Source organism: Lonchura striata, chromosome 7, assembly GCF_050655825.1.
Source record: "Lonchura striata isolate lonStrDom1 chromosome 7, ASM5065582v1, whole genome shotgun sequence".
NCBI classification, from domain to species: domain Eukaryota; kingdom Metazoa; phylum Chordata; class Aves; order Passeriformes; family Estrildidae; genus Lonchura; species Lonchura striata.
The window spans coordinates 6202408-6219513 of NC_140709.1; the positions used below are offsets into that span (position 1 = coordinate 6202408).

The window sequence follows — 17106 nt, forward strand, 5'->3', positions numbered from 1 at the left end:
CGAAAGGGATGAGAAAATTTCATCAATAGAAAGCTGTAATATAACAACAGAACTAATGATGGTTACCCCTTATGTTCTAGCAATCTCTATCTACAGAACTTCTTTTCCACAGTACAAATTGTCCAGGTCCCCAAAGAAGTCAGATTTCTTTTTCCTGTAGGTCAGGGAAATTTTGGTCCTTCCCCTTCAGCCTCACCAGAATGAGCAACTCTCATTTCTGACTCTTGCCTCTCACCCAAAATCTAGAAGATCTAAAATGATGACTCTATTGGGCTACCACCATCCAGGAGAGAAATATTTTCTGCTGCAGATGAACCAAGGGACCTGGACCAAAGCAGACATCCTGATGAGAAGCATCTTTTCAAAAGCCCTTTCAACAGGAAGTACAGTGGGGAAAATCTACCAGCCAAAAGAACTACTGCCAGAATGAGCAGCTAAAGAAGGCACAGGAGTGATGTAATGTGAAATACAACACAGGGAACTATTGTTTCTAGAAAGGAAAATAAAATAAATTATTTTTTAAAATAAGAGATTTGAGTAATTACATAGCTTTTGCAAGTATATAATAATTAACAAAAATTCATAAAATATAACTCTTTTAGTACTGAACTACACCCAATGTCATACAAATGTGTTTTAAATTATCAACAGTCATGACTGACTTTGCTACACTGTTCAATTACTTAGTATTTCTGGATCCTCAGGAAACTTCAGCTACATATCTGAAGCTCAACTGTTTAGAAACAAAAGGGTCTCATCACATGTTACCTCCTCTTTTGCCCTTATAATAGTTACAAACCTCTCCTTCAACGTTTCTTTAATTATGAACCTAGGGAAAAAAACCATAATGATGAAAGCCTTAATTATACGTTAAAAGAAAAAAAAGTTATAATGGCAGAAAGTGCCTCTTTCACCTCACACTCCAGGAACAGGCTCTGTAACAAGGCAGCCCAAGAAGCAATTATAACTGGGAGGGTAGAAAACTGAGCTGCTTTTACAAGAGCCCACATCTACAAGTGAGTAAATAAGAGAGGCAGGCTGTGAGCACATAAAGCTGTCAAGAGCACAGCACTATTATCTGCAGTTGCATCCCTAAATGAAGACAGGCTCATCACCCTCGAGGCACAGATAAAACTTTTCAAGCGTATTATGAGAAGGAACAGCGGATCCAGCAGGCAATCAGACTGCAAGATATGGTTAAAAATACTTTGATTTTATACTCCCTTTCCTTCATGCTCACCTGGAAAGGCTCGGTGTGCCCAGTCTTTGCACCACCCCCCTACACAGAGCCCCCATCCATTGGTGCTGCAGTTGGCATCCCAAGGAAAACCAAACTGAATCCGCTCTGACCAGCCTCTGTATCACCACTCCTGCTTTGGATGCTCACCTTAAGCTGAGACTACCTTCAGAAAAGAATCAATGTGAAAACAGCAAATAAACCTATTAGTCTTATTCCAGCTGTCTTCCCAAGTCACCTAAGCGTCGAAATCCCCGCTAACGTCTGACAGCTTGTCTGTGCGCAGCAGGTACCGGCAGGGCGGCCTGGGCAGGCTGATTTCAGGACTCAGTGGTACAGCAGCACCAAGAGATTACATGCTTTGGTGAAGCAGGGTGAAACACCTGTCCTCCTCTCCCACCACTGACAGGGCAGCACGTGGACAGCCTTCAGAACCAGGCAGGATGAGATGGGATGCTGACCCTGAAATCACGAACCCCACCCCTCCATCCACAGCTCAGGTTATCTGTTACATCAGGGCTTCATGCCCAGAAAGTGCCATGATGTTCACCAAATTCTGAATTTAGCAATTTTTTTTCCACCAATCAGACTGTGCTACAGATCTAAGCATCAGAGAAGAACTACTTGTTGAAAGCCGAGAGCCTTTCCACTGATTTAATCAGACTTTAAAAAACTCAAACCACTCCTCTCAGAAGATGATTTAAAACACTTGAGGCCCCTTTGAGGTGGCTTTTTCCACCCATAAGCTCACATGTCACATATTGTGGGGTGCCCACGCTGTGGGGAAAGGAGACAAATACATTTTCAACTACATCCTTCCAAAATTTCTTTTCAGACTGGATTTACAGCAGGTGACAGCAACACTGCAAACGGTTCCTGGGCAAAGAAAGGAAGCTTTGTGCTTTGTTAGAAAGAGTTTACCACCGGGTGCATGCAGGTACAATTCAACACTCACTTTGATTTACTTTATAGCTCCATTCGTGGTGTTCAGGTTTAATCACTGCCTTCTATTATTGCAGAAGGGGAATTTCTTCTGTACCAGCTGCTTGGCAGAGAATTCTCAGAAAACTACTGTACACTACAAAGGGAGGTAATAATCTTTAATTTTCCATGAAAAACACTAGAAGAGGACATAGCTGAAGTGTGCTTTATGCATTGTCACAGATTTAAAGGGAATATTAAATTCTCAAGAGCTTCCAAACTGTCCACTCAGTACCTTCAAGGTGTAATTCTTATCTCACATAAGTCTGAATAATCTTTCTAGATCTTTCCATAATCTTTACATGCACAAGCTTGTTCTGTGGGGCCAGATGGGGGATCCCCCTAAATGTACTGAGGGAGCTGGGTTAGGGTTAGGGTTAGACACCATCACCTGAGAGCACAGCCCACACCATCCAGCTTCTGTTCTGCCCGAGGTATGAGAACAGAAACAGCACCCTCAGCATCCTCAGAGCCCAGCTGATCCCTCTCACATGCTCTTTATTTCATGCCTTAAGCACTGATTGCTCTCAGCCTTGCTGAATGCTTGCTTTCCTAAAAGAAGCTGTAGTTAAGAAAAATGTTACAGTTTTCTATTCAAAATGCTTTATTGCAAGCATCCTGACCAACTCTAATGGTATTTTTTAAAACTGATTGCCTTGCACTTGAATAGTTTAGCGATTATAAAGCTAAATACTCAAGATATACCAAACAGATAGCATTTTATAGGAAAGATTTAATCCATTTTCTTTCATGTTGGAGCGTAATAATTACAAAAGAGAAGACAAGCATGGCATTTTTGTAAATATATTTGCTAACAAATTTGCTCATAAATGCTAACAAAGACCTTATGTACTGGTCGCTCACTTGAATTCTTTAACAAAGTAACAGAGAAGCACCTTCCTGAGTGGAATTTTTCATTCACCTAAAAGCAAACTAAATTCTGCCCAACAAGAGCAACAAAATAAGGAATGACCTAAAACCCTTCTTGAACTGAAGAGCTTGGGTTTTTTCCAGAGACTTAATTTTTTTTTTTTTTCGTTGTCTTTTGCATTCCAGAAGGTGAAGCCACTCCCACAGTCCTGAGTAATGCACTCCATGATGAGGCACTGAACCAACAGGAATGTTTTGTTTGGAATCAGTCCAATAATAAACTGCACCTGTCTGTTTTACACCCTGCCTTGCAGCTCTGGTGCATTGTCTCATTCTTCCCAGTGACCCATTATGCCCATCTCCCATGACACAGTTTTTAATTACTCCTGCAAAAGACATCCCTCCTGGCTCAGGAAAAAGGGAATGTTCGCTGGACAGGAGACAAGTAAGGCAGTAAAAATAAAAATCCCATCAGGCAGCAGGAACCAAAAGATCAACTCAATAACAAACCAAGTGTTCTCCTTTTGACATTCAATAATATGATACCATACTCATTTTTTAGAAAGAAAAATTGCAAAGTCACTTTGAAGTTTTCATGTTTGAACATATTTGGAGCCTCAAGTGACCTCCATGATGGGAAAAGGCCCAAGACAAAGGAATTGCATTTCAGACCGTTCTGCACTGCTACCTAGAAGTTGAGAAAATTTATTTTTTGCACAAGTGACTGCTGCTAAAATGCTGCATATTTAATGACAATTACCAGTTTGCCATCAATATTTCTCCTTGTAGCATTTCAAATTATTCAGTGGAAATAATGAAGCTGTCATCTAAAATACTATATGTATCGTAAAATTTTACGTCCCACTTAAATCTCAGAAAAGAATGACAATAAACTTTGATTAAATACTTGACTGTAACAGAGTGAGATGTCAACAGACAGCAGTAAATTCTCAGGGATTCCTATTGACTGCATGCCAGCTTGCTGAGAGCAACTGCATGCAGAGAAACTGTGTGCTGGCAGGATCCTGGCCCGGGCATCTCATCAACTAAGGAAAATGTTACATTTAAACACAATAACAATCAAATTACAATAGAAGAAATTTCTTATAATCCTCCTGAACATCTTCATCTCATCACAACATCACAGATTTATTTTTTTCCCCACATTGCACAGCCAGCTTTAGAGAAGAAAGCATCCAGGGCTTGCGTGCTCAGTCATCTCCACAGATGAATGTCACACTCCACTGAAATCCTGGCTCCTGGCTGACTTTGCTTAATGCCAGTCAACAGGTAAGAACAGCAGAGAAGAGAGGTGTCAGTTTGTCAGGGAAAGCAGTGGTGTATGGAATAAATTTAATTGCACTGGTCCATCACTATTACCAGAGCCTCAGAGAAGAGAAGGGGATGCAAAAGAGATGAAGAGGAAGAGAAGTCGAGAGCATGAAAGAAGGTGAAGCTATGAAATACAACAAGCCACTCATGACAGAAAAGAAGAAACAAACACAAATAAAGCTGGACATCCTTTGTGGGGCAAAAAAACAGAAGAGATAAGACAATCCTTAAGATTTTGAGTCAAAAGACTTGGTCAAATGCCACTACAGAAATATTTTTAATCACATAACGCACAATGAAGAAAAAGGGAATAACAATGCAGGAGTATAAGGCAAAAAGTACAAAAAAGGAACAGAGGCAATGATAATGAATATGGAAAGTAGCGTATTTCTAAGAAAATGTTACAAAATCTCCATAAAATCAAAAGTCTCACCCAAATCCCTGCATAATTGGCCACAATCCTGTCCCTTACCTATGAACAAGTGATCATTACAGAGGTTATGAGGAAAAGATGATGACGAGTATAGAAAAAAAGCAGTATCTCTTTTCCTTCCCTGCACATCTTCTACTGCAATTTGGACTGTTTATCCACAATTCTTGTCTCTCTTTATGCAAATGAACCTAAGAAAACTCATTTGTGAGTCCAAGGAAGCTCCACAGAAGCCCAGCACAGGAGAGGCACGTCAGTGAGCAGCTGCCAGGCCTGCAGAGAAGGTCCCAGAACACGTCAGTGCAGCATCTCCACACTCAAGGTTAAAACAACCAACACACCTGCAGGAGGTTACCCATGGAGACATCAGCTCACAAGAACCCACACAAAAAAGACAAGTTGTTCCTTAATAAAGGAATTTGTGGCACCTTCACCTGCTGAGCTTGGGCATAGAAGCAGAATTAGTTCTACCTCATGGCTGTTTGCACAGTCCCTCCTGAATGGAAGAGAAATTGCTCAAGTGGCAGCTAAAAGTAAACATGGGTTGACTGTATCCCCAGAGAAAACCATGGAAATTCAGGCTGCTGTTCCTAATAATTAACAGAGCTCAGCAATCTGAAAACTTAAAGTATAAAAACATAACATAATCCATATTAGTGTTCTGCAGGATTTTTTTTTCTTCTATTTCTTTTCAATTTTTTCCTTTTTTTTTCTCTCCATTATCTCTCCTCCTTGTAAATGAGGGAATCTACACAGGTGAGTTGATCAAGACTGATTGCAATTAAGATTTATTGTTGAAATTGCTGCTATGGTGTAATTGAAACAGGTGTCCCTCTATTTCTCTGTACTGCTTTGCTCCAAATGCTAAACAATACAAAATATTGTAGAAACCGACCACACAAACAATTTTAATGTATTAAAATACCATAAAACATACATATATTTTCAAAACTTTGAGAAAAAAGTGTAATTGGACTTGTTCATTCAAATAGTGTACAGAATCCATTTCATCTTATATCTTTGCACAGGGGCAGAATAATTTTAGTGGAAAAATTCAGGCATTTTAGTTCAAAAAAAAAAGAAGGTGGCATTTTATACCCAATGCATCACACCTGTGAATCTCCAAACATTCTATTTTTGACAACTTGAGGTGCTATCTTCAATCTCAAAACTTGAAAAAAAAATATTATAAAGGACTTATTACAAAGGGAAAACTAATTGTGCTCTCACACTGCCACTGACCCCAAAAAGAAAACTTTTGTGTTCAGACATGGAAAAATGCAAACCTTTTATACCTTCTGGTTTGATTATTATGATTTTTCTTCAGATTATGCTACTCTTACTAATGACATGCCTTGCTCATTTCCTTGTAAGCATGAGAAACCTATCACTGATTGTTCTCCAAGTGATATTCCCAAAGTAAATTGCCAATTTGCAATATATTAGGAATAGCAGACCCTTTTTCTCTTGTAGCCCCAGAAACCATCCCAAAAGTGAATTGGCATTAACACAGGACACTGAAAATTCATAAACAATAGTGCAGCAGATGAGGTTGATCTAAGTTGGCAAAAGCCTTGTTTTCAGATACAGTGAATGCTAATGATAATAAATAATTGGAAATACCATCTGGACTCTTTAAAAAACCTCTTTCTCCAAGTCTGCAATTGAATCTCTACAAAGAGAGGATCAATGCAAAAGAAAATGAAAACAGTAAATTAAAATTAGATTTATGCCAACTACTTAAAACTAAGAGCTCATTTAGAAGCAGTTAACACAAAAATGTGTTCTAGTTCAGCTGCAGAGTTTGGTCTAAGCTCATAAAGCAACTCTGAGAGCTCCCACTATCCATCAGGAAACGTTCAGAATCTGCAGGACCAAATACTAGGCTATTTTTTATTTTTATTATTACTACTATCTTTTTCAATTTTGTCTCTAATTGATCCACAAATCTCAGAACTGAGCTTTTAAAAATTGCAATAAAGAAAATACACCCAGTACCACAGATGATCATCAGTCAAGGGTCTAGATGAATGTCTGAGAACTGTCCTTGACCCAAACAATACAAATAGCAAGCCATGACCTTTGATTCTTGAGGAGAACTTCCCACTGCACACCCAGCTTTAGCCAAGTAGCAACTGTGCACGTAAAGTGCATTAGACATTTTTCAGCTGGGTCAAGTTACTTCTGGCTAATGTACCCCGAACTCTGCTTGAACCATTTTTACATAATATAGCTGTGAATTTTAGAGTATTTAATTCCCACTGTGTTTTGCATACTTCATTTAGTACTTAAAATGGGGATAAATCAAATACAGGAAACATAATATTAACAATATTTTCCATGTGCTTCCACTTTGCCTATGAGGTGGAACTTTAATTACATCATTAATAACAATGCCTGCATTTTCAATCAGTAGTGCATCATTCCTCTAGTGCCATTTAAACTGCATTTGGTCTCTAAACTGCTCCACCCTCTGGAACTGGTTCACTGATTGTATGGGAACAGCAGCCTCATCCTGTTGACATCTCAGCTACCATGGCATCAGCAGAAGAATTTAAAGGGAGCAACCACTTATCATGACCTGAAATTGTTTATTTAGAAAAGTTTCCCGATATTTTCTCTTTCCAGAAAGTTTCTATAGATTTAAAGGTGACAGTTGCTTTCAGGAAGAAAACAAAACAAAACAAAAAACACCACCAACAAAAAAAAAAACAAAACATTAATGTTTTTCCCAATTATTCAGCATCCAAACTGTTCAAAACACATTAAAAAAACAGGGGGCATGTGCACCAGTAGCTGCTTGGTTTTCCCAAATAGTGACAGAGCAAAAACCTGAAGATTGTATGGAAAAAATGTCAAAAAAAAAAAAAAGTCATTGCCAATGCTTTTGTAGTGCCCCCATGGTGCAGCCTGAGATCCCAGAAGGAGAAAAAATGGAGATGACAGAAGACAACAAAAAGGAATGTAAGGGAAAAAACCCAGGAGAAGGAACTGCCTTTGTTGTCAAAATTTCACCAACCTGGGGCTGTCTCAGAGAGGCTGAAGGACCACGTGCTGAGGTGGGAGCTCAGAAAAATTATGTTTGCTGGGTTCAGTGCCAGCAGCTGCCCTCCCACACTGACCTGGTCCTTATATGCTACAAAGCAGAAAAGAAAAAGAAAAAATATGAACCTGAAAGGGTCCATATTGATACCAACCAGCCATCCCCCAAACAGATTTTTCCAGCTCCTATTGGAGAGCTGCTATTTTAACTTTGCTACCAGATTAAAGAAAAATACAGAATCAGTAAATGGAATCAGATGAGCACACCTCACCACATTTTTAATCACCCTGAAGTGTCAAAGCTGTCAGGAGACATTTGGACATGCTTTTCACATATAAGAATAGAAACACAAAAAGCAAAGAATATCCAGCTAAAATTTGGTTTTCTACCACTAAATTTCTTTGTGTGAAAAAAGCAATAACTTCCCTGCAACTTAGAAAATATTTTTGTTCTGATTATTCAGCTATTAAAATAGGAAAGTGCCGTTTCATGACAATTGCTTTCGGCAGGAGATATTTTACACTTATATTTGCAAGGAATAGGAATATAAGGAAGAACAATATTAAAACCTTCAGCGTTAATCTGTATTTTCAAAGCTAAGCACATTTTGACAAACTTTCTAATAGACACTGTTCAAAATTCATAACATATATGAGCATGATTACATTATTCTAATTTATTTTCTCTCCCCTCATGCACAGCAATAAAATTTTACCTTTGAACTTATATTTATTACAACTTTCACTCTATGAAGGGCATGCAGGCACAGAAATATAATAAAGCTCTGCTAATTCCATACATTATTGAAATCCAAACGGTGCAAATGGTATCTTATTCTCTTCATGCATACTTAAAATTTCAATCCAAAACCTATTCCCTTAAAAGGGATGGTTAAGCAACAGTATGTGTTTTTCATAAATTTGTAAATTACTGTAGTAGAATTATATCTTATATATCCAGAAAAAAAATATGTAATACTAGTGTTTGTTTAGGTGTTGTAAGCAAAAACTTGATAGATGCTAAATAATTGAGAACTCCATCCATCAGACTCCTAAGCACTATAAAAATGCAGAGAGGGGAAATGCTACAGAATAGTCTTTGCTCGCCCATGGGCTGCTGTAAATTGTGTCTAGTTCCAGCAGTAAAAATCCCACTGACTTCCCCAAACTGTGAGGTGTCCAGCTATGCAGGATCACTTTGAACTTAATGAAGCACAAAAGGAATTTGGACCAGGAGGATCAGGGGTCATCCATAAAACAACGATACCTGGCCAAGGAAAACATCAGGACTAACACACAAGAGAAATTTGGGGCACCTCTTAACTTGGTGGATAGAGCAGCAACTGATCCAGCAATCCAGGTGAGGGAGGAGCTCCTGCAGTCAAGTAGATGACAAAGTGTAAAAGTTGACTCAAACTGCAAGTGCAGTATTGGCAGAGCTCCTCTCTGCTCGCAAAGGTCACTGCGCACATTAGCTCCAGCTCCATTGATTAGCAGCTGAGATAGCAGCGCCCGCACGCTCCTCGAGCCATCAGCAAAAGAGACAAGGGGGTGACTTTCTGCATACCATGTCCTCATCACATTCCTGGTGATTGTTCAGTCTCAGATAAGGCACGAATAGGGAAAAAGCAGCAGAACAGAGTCCTCTGAAAACATTAACAGAAACAACAACCTTTACGTTTGGCACTGAGGCGTCAAAAATGATAGCTATTATTATGGCTGTAATTACATGGCTGGGACTCAGAAGAATTACATTTTGCTTCCCTGGAAACACGGGTTTTACATCTAAACCCACAGGAACAGGTCTCCCCATCATGGCCAGTTTACAGAATGCCTGTGGGACCTGAAGACATGCTGCCAGAAATGGTGCAAAGGGCTCCCAAACTCATGGGGTGCTTCTGGAGACAGGCACTGACAGCTCTCAATTTTGGACCAAAATTTAAGCTAGTGAGCCATTCTGTGCCATGGCAAACCCAAACAAGACAAGCTAAACCTTGCCTTTGCACGAATTCCCAGAACCAAAGAGCAATGCAGGGAGCAGCTCACCACAGCAAACTACAATGCTGAGTCTCTCCTACATGAAGGTGAACTTTCAATATCAGCTATCCCAGCTACCAAGCCAGAATTCACCAAAATCCTCAGAAACATGGTCTCAAATGTCTGGTTTGATGAGGAATACTCACTTTTAAAAAGTAAGGTTTAAACCAGATAAGCAGAGCAAAATTTTTACCTGGTCTCAAGCAGTTAGTTGGAACCTATTCCAATACAGACTTTTAAGTCACCTCACTGGCAACACAACCTCCCAACATATTGAAAACCAGCAGGAAATGTTGAATTAATACATATATGCTAACAAGCACTCCTACAGCCATGAATGTTTAATCCAGTTTTTCACTAGCTGACACAGTCCCCCATGGCTGCTCTGTGGTTTTGAAGCTTTGAGACAAGGGGAAAACTAGAAGGCAAGGGCTGTAGAGCAGGGAACCACAGAAAAATCAGAGGGAAAAGTCTCTGGAGGAAGCCTAGAGCAGAACACTCACAGCAACAGTGGAAAGGCAGAAATGTTAACAACTGGAGTGGGATGGGGAAGGGAGAGAAGGGCAGGAAAGTGAGGACCCAGGGAGTCAGCCTCACTCCAGTAGTTGTAGGGCCACATCTGGACATGATGTGTAGAATACTTCCCAGCAATATACAGGATTTTAACACTTGTGTGCTGTGTATACAAAGAGATGCAAACGGAATGAGTTTTTAGATAGTGCAATACTGGCTGACTGCACAGGGTAACTTATTACACACTGGAAAAAAAAGGAAGTTTTACACACCTTTGGGGTCTAACCAATACATCTTAATGTTCTGGACCATGACAAATGATTGGATAACAACTCTTACTCCCCTTGTCATCATCTATCTTCTTAGGAGGCTTATTTCTTCAAATCCTGATGATGAACCTCTGTAGTCACTTATCTGAGCAGTGAAAATTTATTGCCTTTACTAGAAAATGAAATTCTCTTCCAGGAGAACTGCACTGGACACAAAAGGGCAAATTTCCACCCTAGAGTATATGGATGCATTTTCTTTCTCCTTAGTGGAAACTATATACATTTATCCAATGTCAGGATTCGGACCAAAGGGTATCTCCTGTGTTAATAAGAATGGCTAATTTCCAATTAAATAAGCTTACAGATCATCGAGATGCCCTAATGAGGAAAAAAAAGATAAGGCCACATACTAATCCTGCTTTCACTGCACATATTTAATAGGGCTGCCAAGGCAGAGTCTCCAAAATACTTACTAATTACACTGGACTGCCTCCAGCTGCTGTCACTGCCAGGGAATGGGCAAACTTTGCAACAAACTAACCCACCAAGAGTTCAGAGATGATATTATTATTTTGGGAAAGCCTTGAAGGGGTCAAGAAACAAGAGAATAAAGTAGTTCAGGGCTGATTTGGACAGAAAATAGTCTGTGGACTTCATAAGCAGCTGCAGAAAGATATTTTGGCACAGCTGAGAGCAGTTCCCAAACTGGCAAGGTGTAAAAGTGCAGAGTAGATACTCCACAGGATCACGCTGGAATTAAACACTGTCCCCAGCAGATACAGAACTTGTAGTGCAGACTGGAGTGTAAAAAGAAGAAAAACCATAGGCAGAAGTCTATAAACTCTGCTGAAATAATCCAAAAATCTTATCTTATTTGTGTGTTCAGTGGCAAAATATGGTACCCAAGAGTGGTTGTTCCCAACAGAGGGAGAGCCCAACCACCAAAGGATGACTGGAAGACTTGAAGGGGCATCACTAATAAAATCAAGCTCCTACTTCTGTCCATCGATAATGAGAACCAGCAGATCTGTGCAGGTGGCACGTGGCCCTCATGAGAAACACCACCAGGAGCAGCCTCTGCAGCCTTCTCAGCAAGCTGCAGTTCAGCCATTTACAGCTCGAGTCAGGAACCTCCACTGCAGCTTTACAGTGCAAGGAGGGTTGAAAGAACTGCAGGTGCCCAGAGTGACACCATAAATCCTGATCACAGCGCTCATTCCACTTCATTAGCCATGGAGCACACAATGGTTCCCGAGGGAGAGGAAAAGGCAGCACCAATTTTAATCACACTGCCATACTAAAACGCAAACCTGGTGGAATATTATTTCAATTACTGCTGCTTATTCATGCCAATTTCAGCCTATTTAAAAAGAGAAGTGTTTCTGGACAGTCGAAACTCTGAGCTGCCAGAAAGGTACATCCACACTACATGAATCAGCCCTGTGTAATGATACCCAAGAGAGCTCTGCAAGCAGCAAAAAGCAGTTTTTCAGCCCAGCACCTCACCCTGGGCCCCTCAGAAACGCAGGTCATTAACCAGCAGAACTTTTGCTGCTGCAGCTGTGGTGTTTCTGAGCCACAAACTGGTGTCTGGCAATGAAGGGGCTCCATAAACTCAGTACCTTATTCAGACTGACCACCAAAGCCACTCTGCCATTGCCCTTCTCAGCAGGGCAGGGGGAGAGATTATTATGGATTTTCATGGAAGGTTCATGAGGTGAGTTAAGGGCAGGGAGGGATCACTCACCAGTTACAGGCAAAACAGACTCCACTCAGGAAGATCAGTTTAATTACCCAGGATAATAAGAAATAAACCCAAATCTTAAAACACCTTTCCTCCCCTCCAGGCTTCACTTTAATCCTGATTTTCTCTTCCACCCCGGTAGCTCACTTGCTACCAAAACCTTGACACTCAAAGCCAATACACCTATATAGTACAGTACATAAATCCTAAACCATTTAACCTTCAAAAATATATGTCTGGGAATCCTGCCAGAGAATATTTGAAAGGGATTACAGTAAATGTATTAGTTGTCACTTAAAATTAAAATATGGATTTCAATTGAAACTCTATATAAGGGGGACTTTTCCCCCCAAAATCCGTTAGTTAGCAACCATGCTGAACAAAGAGGAAATTGTACAGTCAGCTCAGAGTACACAGGGCAAGCTGATATATTTTAAAAGCTACATTTTTATCTACTGAAGTAAAACATTTTACTTTTTTATTTTTCTACTTTAATCAGAATATAACCTCATTAAATGACAGTGTGTGAAAAGAACATATAAACTAGAAAGAAAATATAAAAACTTTCTGAATAATTTAATGTTTATTGCTTTTAGACTTTGATATTCTGGTCTTTACTACTTAAATGCAGTTTAAATGTATTACTTGCCACGGCCTTTACGTTAAACCCAGTAAGTCTGCAATTTGTGATAAAACTCCTTATCTCCCTCTTTCTGAACCTCTGCAGAGATCCAAGGTTAATTTGCAGATAATATTACTTCATGAAATAATTATCTTAGTCTCTAGCACTTAAAATAGCTAAATTCAAGGAAGATAGTTCAGCAAATGAAGCTGTTAGGGCAGCAGGATGAAGCTGCTCCCATGGGCACACACGTCCCCACCTAGCAGCACCTTCGGGGGGGGCAGGGTCTGGGTACCCCACACCTGGAGCAGCCACTCCCACGGGAATCCAGGACAATGATGCTCCATGAAAATCAGGGATCTGCCCCATCCAACCTCCCCCTCCAAGCCACCAAATGCCAATGGCAAGGCAGCCTCTGCCTTCCCCTTCACAACGCCAGCACTTGCTGAAAAATTACTCTCTCCAGCCATTCTTTCTCATCCTGCTAATTTTTCCAAGCATCCTCCTATTAAACTACACAAATATATCCATTTAGTAAACATCCCATTAACCAGGTCAGCATACAGTGTTCACAACTTATTATGGAGCAGCACCAAATCAGTCACAGAAGCAATTATGCAATTTTAGAGCAGACAACTCACTTTAATCTTCATATGGGGCCGGGGATGTACATGCCAATGTTCATTCACAGGACTCATTCATTTCCAGCTATTGTATTCCATTTGTTTCACCCTCACTTACACGGCACGTGTGTCTTTTGATTTGTAAGTTTTGTGAGCTGTCAGAAAATATGAGCTCGATGCTCCACCCTTCATGTCAGGGATTTTAAATTGAATTTAAGGGTATTTATACATTTCTAGTACCCTGGGGGCAGTGGAGAAGCTGTGCTAGATTTTTAGAATCAAGACATATTGTTATCAATAGTAACTATTAGTAACAATAAACAAGCATTAAAAAAAATTTAAAAAATACCCAACAACAAACATTAAAGAAGTGAAGATCTTTCCAGAACTATTTAAAATAGGTGGTTGTAGAGAAGAGAAACCAGAGCTAAGAATCTGGGAAGCTACAGATACAACACAAGGGAAAAAAAAGGCCTGTTAAAATCCCAGCTTTATTCAAAGACATGCATTTATTGAAGCGTCTTGGGAAAACAGGATGCCATATAATATTAACAAACAAGAACATGCTCTGTCAACCACATGCAGCACCACAGACATTTTGAAGACCTAAATAAATTATGTATTAGAAAACCTAGCCGAGGCTGAATTAATTCAGACTCCAATGATATAAATGAACAGCAGTAGTGGAGTTATTTCCCTGGGACTTTAGTCATATATAGCATTAGAAGTTAAGGCCTTAAGATACTTATTGATAGGCAAGAAAGTGCTATCCTTAGATCTATGCATGCCCAGGGAGTAGTCTGCCCAACTTAGAGTCTCAGAGTTTCCAAGAGAGTTACCAAATCACTCAGCTTTATTTGCAAACACCATGAAACAGAACAGAACACCCTCGTGGCTCTAGTCCCTTTGACACAGCAGTAAGGGTACAACAAACAGAGCTGACTTGGTATTAAACTTGGGAAATCTGCTGAAACCGGGCCAGGGGAGTGATGGGAATTCTGCATCTGACAACAAAAAATGGAATTTGAGCTTGTAGGATTATCTTGTTTTTTACAATATACTATGGGCAACCAAGGCCCCCATCCTCCCTGCTTCAAGCACTTATGGAGCCTTTTCTACAGAACTGCCCAACACTGATTAGGTTCATGAGGACTTGCCAGTTCTGCTGTATTTTCACTACAAAAATGACCATAACCATAACCATATTTGCCAGTAATGAATGGAAATGATCTCCAGATCAGGGACAGACCTAGGTACAGCACCAGAGGAGATGTGAAAGGAGCCAGGTGAACCTCACACCAGCTGGAAGTGACTTTGTCCCTCCAGCAAGGCACCCTGGGCTCACCCAGGCACAGAAAATTCCCTGCTCACTTGCTAATGGCAGATAAGGATTCTCCCTCCTTCTAGAAAAGTCACTTTACAACCATCTCACTCCAGATGCAGTGCTGAATCCCCAAGGACAGCGCTGGCCACAAGACCAACCCAAAAACTTCTGTGGGATTATTATTTCCTTCTCAGGAATATGAAAGGAAAAAGCAGTGTTGTCTGTGTGCTACTGCCCCAGTCCATGCAGGTGTGTTGGCTCATTCTTATCATTTTTTTTCTCTTTTTGGTCTTGATAATTATGAGGTCAATGTGAGGGTTCCTTGGTTCACAACTCCATCAGGCAACTGATGGCAAAATATAAACCTCAGCTGTCAGAAAGGAGCTGGTCTAATTCGTACTTGCAGTCCATGTCTCCATAGGAATTTTTTAATAAAACATCTATTTTAAGAACCACGACAAAAGGTGACACTAAAATTATACAGCAGGGGAATACCAGGCTTCAAACTATAAAATGCATCCCAAAAATCCAGGATGATTCTGTTTCTAAGGAAACTCCACCTCATATATATATATATATATATATATATATATGTTCTCTCCACAAACTTGGCTCTGACATTTGCAAGCTGCCTAAAGATACAAACTGAACAAGCTGTTTATTTAGAAGAGGACCATGAAATATCTTATCCTGTTACTTGTTTAACTCTCCTAGACAAAGGCAGTACCTAATTTGAGGCAATTACAGCCGTACTTCATGCAGACAGAAAGAAAAACACCATACAATGGAATTTTAAATTGTTCTCAATCTCCTCACAGAACTAATCTTTCTCAACTCACTAATTCACATTCACTCCAGCCCTTCACAACAGCTCCCATTTATTAAATACAAGATTCAATTCACTGATAAACAATTCAATAATGTAATCTACACTTAAAATAATAGCTTGGCTTCAAAGATTTGGGGGAAAATAGGAGTTTTCCCTCCTTATAGCTGTTCTTAGCATCATTTCTTGTCACAACTTCAGAGCTGAGGTCATGTAATTGAGGTGCTCTGAACTTGTGTTTCCACACAAGGCAGGATCTATGTGAGGACTGAATCCTGTCCCACAGAACTCACTGAATGCTGAAGCGGAATGCTGAAGAGCATTTAGGAGCCACATCTTATGGCTGTTTTCCCTGCTCTCTAACTTCTCTGCTACTTTATCACGTGTTTTTCTCTTTCCATTACTACCACCTGACTAATCGCAAACTGCTGCCTAATGAACAGTGCTGGCATTACAATACTTAATTAGAATTAAGAGGAAGATTTACTTTAAAAACCTGACCAACCAATATGCCCCAGAGCCAATCTCAGTAATGCAGAACTACCCCAAAATTTCCACGTTCCCAATTCTTAATTAAAAGTTTGTCAAAACTTCTTATTTTATGGCAGGAGCCTTCCCCTCCAGCATCCATTAACCTCAAAACAAGTGACTAAATTGTTTTTAAATCAGCTCTACTTCATAAACAGCTTGATAAAAAGAAACTCAAAGAAAGTACAAGACTTATCTTTCATTTCCACTCAACAGCCTTCAGAACTACTGTACAAAGGTGGCTCTCGCAATCGCTCCTGTCCAGCACTGAAGGAATTCCAGCTACAGAAAAAGCTTTCTGTAGGGCCACCCAGCAGGGAAGGATTAAATTACACAAAAATCCCTGCTTTTTTCCCTCCACTAAAGGGCTGTGGTCAGAGATCAATATGAGAAGCTGTCTGTTGAAGTTACTGGAATTATTCCCTTATTTAAGCCTCGGGAGAAGGTTGCTGCTGACAGCCAGAGCACAGCACGGAGCCAGACCAGGGTGCAGCTCCTGCCCGAGGAACAGGGAGCACTGAGACCTCCTGGCTGCTCCAACCCTTCCTCCTCCACATCCTTCCTCTCCCTCACTCCAATCCCTGCTGCAGGGCAGCCCCCAGCCCCACACCCCACCTCTTACAGACACTCACTACCAGTCTCCTGTCTGCAGAGTCAGGTTTAGTTTATTTCTACTCCATACAGAACTTAACTGGCTTAGTTTGAAACAATTTTTTTGTTCCATGAGT

At 40.2% G+C, this 17106-nt stretch overlaps 1 protein-coding gene across 3 annotated transcripts in view; it reads right to left on the bottom strand.

The window, feature by feature from the left end:
• Positions 1 to 17106, bottom strand: part of THSD7B (thrombospondin type 1 domain containing 7B) — a 295736-nt gene that overhangs the window by 136297 nt on the left and 142333 nt on the right. The window lies entirely within an intron of this gene.